This window comes from Euphorbia lathyris, chromosome 7, assembly GCF_963576675.1.
Source record: "Euphorbia lathyris chromosome 7, ddEupLath1.1, whole genome shotgun sequence".
NCBI lineage: Eukaryota > Viridiplantae > Streptophyta > Magnoliopsida > Malpighiales > Euphorbiaceae > Euphorbia > Euphorbia lathyris.
This window is the reverse complement of record NC_088916.1, coordinates 2,589,417-2,595,486: the sequence shown is the minus strand read 5'-3', so window position 1 is coordinate 2,595,486 and position 6,070 is coordinate 2,589,417. Positions and strand designations below refer to the sequence as shown.

General features: G+C 35.8%; 1 long non-coding RNA gene across 1 annotated transcript; it reads left to right on the top strand.

Moving 5' to 3' along the window:
* Positions 1 to 4,426: 4,426 nt before the first annotated feature.
* Positions 4,427 to 5,561, top strand: LOC136200663 (uncharacterized). Its single transcript, XR_010673433.1, has 2 exons — positions 4,427 to 4,934; positions 5,016 to 5,561. It is a non-coding gene; the product is annotated as an uncharacterized lncRNA (long non-coding RNA).
* The last annotated feature ends 509 nt before the right edge of the window (positions 5,562 to 6,070 follow it).

The window sequence follows — 6,070 nt, the reverse complement described above, 5'->3', positions numbered from 1 at the left end:
TGCTGCTGATCTTCGAGTACCAGTAGAAGTATCAGCTGATGGAGTTGCCATTTTTTATGGCGTCAATGATAGTGCCGACAAGCTAAAAGAGCTTTCACAAGAACTGACTCGCGCTGTCTTAACCGATGCGTTCAAGCTCCCTGAAGTTGACAAAACGGGGGAGAAAGCGCAAGCTGCTAGAGCTCAGCATGAGCGACGTCAGTACGAGCGAAGTCAGTCACAGGGCAAGAAAAAGAAATAAGCATAACTTAGGCCAAAACAGTTGCAATCTATTTGTCTTCCTTCTTTTCTCTGTGTAATTACTGACCGCTATCAATATATATCATACTTACTTTTCTTATTCAAATCTTGAGTTATGATATATGCTATTAAAGTACTGAGTTATTATGTATCTTCAATTAAATCAGCTATGTTTAAAACTTGTAATGTTTATTGACTAAATGATATGCTGATAACATGTTTGACATGAACCCATGTACTTATGAAGTATTCTGATAAGAACTCATTGAACAAATTACTCAGCACGCGCTCTGTATGTTTAAACCTTCCGCTTAACACTGAGTAAATAGAATATGTGATATAGCTGACCTATACCTAAAAACTGACCTTAGACTTACTCATTTAAATCCTTAAATGTTTTAAGTAAAACTAAGTCAGTAGCTCAACCCTTACGGGGGAGTTTGCTAAATTATATTAGGTCAACTATCATGGAGGAGCTCATACTGAGTTCCTTGCTGAATAGTTTTGCCAACATCAAAATGGGGGAGTTTGTTGAAACACCTTTCCACATAATTTTGATTTGACAAAATTGTTTAAGTATAATATACATATTCTAAACACACTAAGGTTAAATGCTTTGATTTATTCTACTAATGTGTTTGTTCAATGTTGAGTTACAAATATTATAAGTCATAAGGATTGGAAGGCCCAAGTCCAATACGGAATCCAAGGCCCATGTCAAACAACTCAGTACACTCGACCCGCGTATGTCAAGACGTTGCCGTTTTGAATGAAATCGCAACTCAGCAAACGGAAGGATCTAGAAGTCCTTCGGGAACAACTTCAAGATAAAGCTGCTGAGTAGTCTCGACAAACGTACAAGACAGCAGATGGCGAAGGAAAACTTCCAGACAAAGTGTTTCCTCTTTTGGCAAAGTTCAGACGACACAGTGTGCTGTCCAGTTGACTTTACCATAAAAGGAGAGACCATCTGCTGAGCTGACCGAGGACAGAAGATACACGATTGTGATTGGCCGAGAGCTCTGTACAAGTCAGGATGACAACGACACATAGTCGTTTCCCTCCAACGGTTATTTCGAAATTCGAAATGACCGATGACCCAGACGTCTCTATAAATAGTGCCATCACAAGCTTCACAAAACACAGAACTTGATCAAGCCATTACGCTGACCAAATCTCTACAAGTTCTGCAAGCCAGGAAGCAAAGCAAATTTCTTACACTACAATTTTCTCATCTGTGTAAAAGTCTAGAGTGATTGTAAAATCGTCTAAAGTGTCTTAGCACATCTTTGTATTAGGACAAAACACTTATCATTTCTAGAGATAGAAAGGAGAGGCTGAGTACTCGGTTTTAAGTACTCAGCGGAGAGATTAGGATTGAGTAGAAGTATAGAGGAAGGTACTCTTGTCATACTCAATTGCTGATATTGTAAAAGGTTTGAGGCTCTACCTTTAAAGAGCTCAGTAGAGGATTTGAAATCTCGGAAGTGTTCCGGGGACAGGACGTAGGCTTAGAAGAAGCCGAACCTGGATAAATCTACTGAGTGAAGTATTCCTAAACCTTTAACTCCTTATTTGTATTGCTTGCTTAAATAATCAAAAACTAACCAAGTAAAGAGGTCAAGTTGAGTTGTGCGCATTAAACGTAAGAGCTCAGGAATAGACTCTAAGTGCTATCTCCTGACTCAAGCTAAGAAACTGACCTAGTCACCTGTTGACTAAGCCAGTATCTTGCTGTTTACTCAGCGCCGCTGTTAAAACCTTTTTCTCTAGAAAAAGAAGTCTGCCTTAACTGGATAAAAAGTTTAAATAGTTCCTAACCCCCCCTTGGAACTATACTTGCAACTAAACAAGGGACCAACACATATGTTTGCACATAGCCGATCCACGAGGGTGGCTTACAAGGGCGAAGACATATTTTCGGATCAACCTTACGCCTGAGGAGTTGTGGTTGGACAACACAGAAATTTGTATTGGACCGACGATAAACTAGTTCAGCCTCCTACGCGAGTCAAATCCAGAACTTGCGAAGTTTTTAAAATGTGAGTTTTTTTTGTGGCGTTTTGGTCATTTGGAAATACCGAATCCATATGATCATTCAACAACAAGGCACTATAGACTTCATTGAGGAATTTGAGCTCCTTAGTTCCTCACCAGCCTTTATTAAATTTCTTAGCTTTCTTAGGTGTTTAAGTAAGGATGTCTTCTATGTTTACTTCGATTTATCCAATGGTGGAAAAAACAAAATAAGATTTACTTTGTCAAAAACAAAGTAAGTATAATCTAACCCTTAAGTTAGCTTACTTAAAGTAATCTACTAGCATTCCTAAGCTTGTATAAAATGTAGACACATTAACTTGTTCAAAATTTCATTTTTTTTACACTTGTATTTTAGAGGAATTAATAGTTTGATTTCAACAAATTCAAAAAGTAAATAGGTATTTTTAAAATTAGAAAGACACTTAACAAATAATAATAGTTAACAAATTTATCACACACGACATTCTTAGTGTGTGTATATATGGGCTAGGCTATGCTTACTTTGTTTTTGACAAAGTAAGCTTTACTTTGTTACTTTGTTTTTTACACTATTGGATGGTGATGAACTTTGACAAAGTAAGCTCATCCAATGGTAGAAAAAACAAAGTAAAGCTTACTTTGTAAAAAAACAAAGTAAGCATAGAAGACACCATATATATATATATATATATATATATCAATTATTGAATTATTATTGGTATTAAATAAGTCAAGCATAACTTAACACAAAACATCTTATTATAATCTTGTCAACTCAATCTATTACTTGGTAATATATATCACTAATTATAATGTCACAGGATCAGAGTTTTTCACAGAGGCATCTCTTGTGCGGCACCCTGACATTCCGTCTCTACCGAGATTCAACCTTCCGCTGCTCACTGATTTTCACCCTCCTATAGGGTCATAAGGGAAGCGGGATCAGCTCCCAAGCCTGTTCTAGTCAAATTCCAAACTAACGATAAGCTCCCCAAACTCGATTGTGTCGGTATACCTAACTCAGGATCAGGCGCTGCCTAAATAGCACGTACTTTTAATTATAACTGTCGCAACCGGAATTTTTTTCCGGGCGCGGACGCCGGACGTTATAAATCGACTAGGTAATAGTTTTACGTTTTTAGACTATTTTTTAGAGTCGCCACCAACCAAAATTAAGGTGTGATTGGACACCGAAATTGGGTAAAATTTTAATGGATAAGTGGTCCGCGAAATAGAGATTCTAAGCTCGTTTGTCGGTTACGTGTAGGGAAGAAAACATTGAGTAATCACCCTACCCCGCCCAAAATTGGTACTAAAAGATGTGGTTTTTGCATTAGATTCGCTTGATTTATCTGATTAATTCATCTTTATTTTATATACTTTTTATAATAAACGTATAATTTTAGGACAAGATTAATATTGTAGATGTAAATTCGTAACGAAGGATCGTGAATTGCACCTTTTAAGTTTTTACCGATTGAGGAGATATTTAATTACGTTATACCATTTTTATACCCCTAAAGCATAGACGTATAAATTGGGCCGTTTGGTTATTTTAATTAATTTTATTTTTGACCGATTTCATACCCCTATAGCATAGACGTATGAATTGAGTCGTTTTAAATTACTTAATTAATTTTTATTTTGACCGCTTTCATACCCCTATAGCATAGACGTATAAATTGGGCCGTTTGGTTATTTTAATTAATTTTATTTTGGCCGCTTTCATACCCCTATAGCATAGACGTATGAATTGAGTCGTTTTAAATTACTTAATTAATTTTTATTTTTGACCGCTTTTATACCCCTATAGCATAGACGTATAAATTGGGCCGTTCTAAATTATTTATTTTATTTTGACCGACTTTACACCCCTATGACATAGACTTATAAAGTAGGTCGTTGATTTTATGAATTTAAGGGTCTCTAATATGTATTTTCCTAGGACATAATAAATTTAATACAATTTCAAAGTTTTTTTAAATTAATTCATTTGTCTTCATCATTATTTTGATATGCATATAATTATTGAACTTATTTGGAAACAAGAAATCACATATATGTTGTTAAAAATTAAATACAAACAATCATATACCATACCTAAATAACACCTGAACCATGAACAACTAAACTAATTAAATAATGTCTAATTAACACTAGGTGATACCCAAGCTTTATATTTTGGGATGAATAATTAATTAAAGAATGGACATAAGGAGGGGTTGGGCTTGAACAAAACATCAGCGACCCAAGACCCATTAGTTTCAACCTCTTTCTCTTATATTATTTAATAACCCTAGGTCCCTATTTCCTCCGATTTTACAGAAACTTCTCTTGCGCTTTCGCCCCACTCCTCCTTCCTAGTCTTCCGCCTCTCAATCTCTCTAAAAATGGCGGATTTTGTTCTACTCAGAGCTCCTCAGGCGTCGCCCGCTAACTCCGGCGACAACCGTAAACGCAAACGGCAGTGGCGATTCTAACGCCCCTCCCCTCAGGCGTCGCCGTTAACTCCGGCGACAACCGTTAACACGACTATTCCCAACGGCAGTGGCGATTCTAACGCCCTTTCTCTTTCTGGACACCCTCGATCCACTCTCTCTCGTTTAAATCGGTGTCTGGCACCCCCTGCGATCTGAACATGCAGGCTCCTAAGAAATCAATCGTGGTTCCTAGAGGTATGGGTTCCTACATGTGTGATTTTGCATTGCTTTTCATTGGTTTAAGCTTCTTATTTGTTTAGGTTTTCGTTTTTTCAGGCTAGAAGAAGACTGGTTGAAGGAGGCAAATGATTGGACTAAAAGGACTTTTTGTTAAGTTAGACTTCAGCCTGTGAATTGGATTCAATATTTTATATCGCAAGGACCTAACATTACCTTGTCATCAAGGCGTTGTGAGTCCTATTTTATTTTCCATCTGACTAGTCTCTAGTTTATTACGGGCATATGGTCTTTTCTTTTCTTTAAGAGGCTACAAGTTTCATTTAGGTGCTTTGAATAGTTGGTATCTTTAAATGATATGGACAGAATGTAGCACATCCTCCCCTCTCAGTTAAAGAATTCCAAAAGAGAAAAGTTAGTTTTGTGAAGAAATTTCACCTGAGAAAGTGATTTTTTCTTTATCCCTCTTTTCCTTTTTTTTTTTTTGTCCGTCCCCCCTGATTAGGATCTTCCTATTTAAGGACTTTTATGGCTGTAACCCCTTGATTGTTTTGTTTTCACTCCTGTGTACCCTGTTGTTTATGGATATTTGGCTTAATTAAAAGCCTTTCTCTGTGTAATTAATTGAGAGCCTTTTTTTTGTAATTTCTTATGTCTTCGTTGGATTACTCTAATTGTAATGCACTGTATTTCTTGGTTTAATTATATGGAATGGGGAAATTGTTAGCTATAATAAGTTATTGGTTTAATCTTGAAAGTTATTTTCAGTTTATGACAAATGAGTTTATAGGGTTAATCCTTTGTTGGGGTCAATTTAAAAAAAAATTGCTAGACCTGGTTGGGAAATATTTCCCTTAGGAGGGACTATTTCCCAACCAGGGTTATAAAAACAAATTTTTTAATCAATTTATTACCCATTACGGCTCCATTGATGGGCTTGTTGTTGACAGGAGCATTCCTGTCAACAACTGGACAGTGACACTGCCCACAATTTTTTTTTTTTAATAATTATTTTAAATTTAATATTATAAAAATAAAAATATATTATTGAATATTTTTTTATGGAGTAAAATTTAAATTTGATTTTATTTGAAAATGTTATGTTAAATTTGCATATTTTTATACGTTAGTATTAAATCTGCATTTCGTTTAAA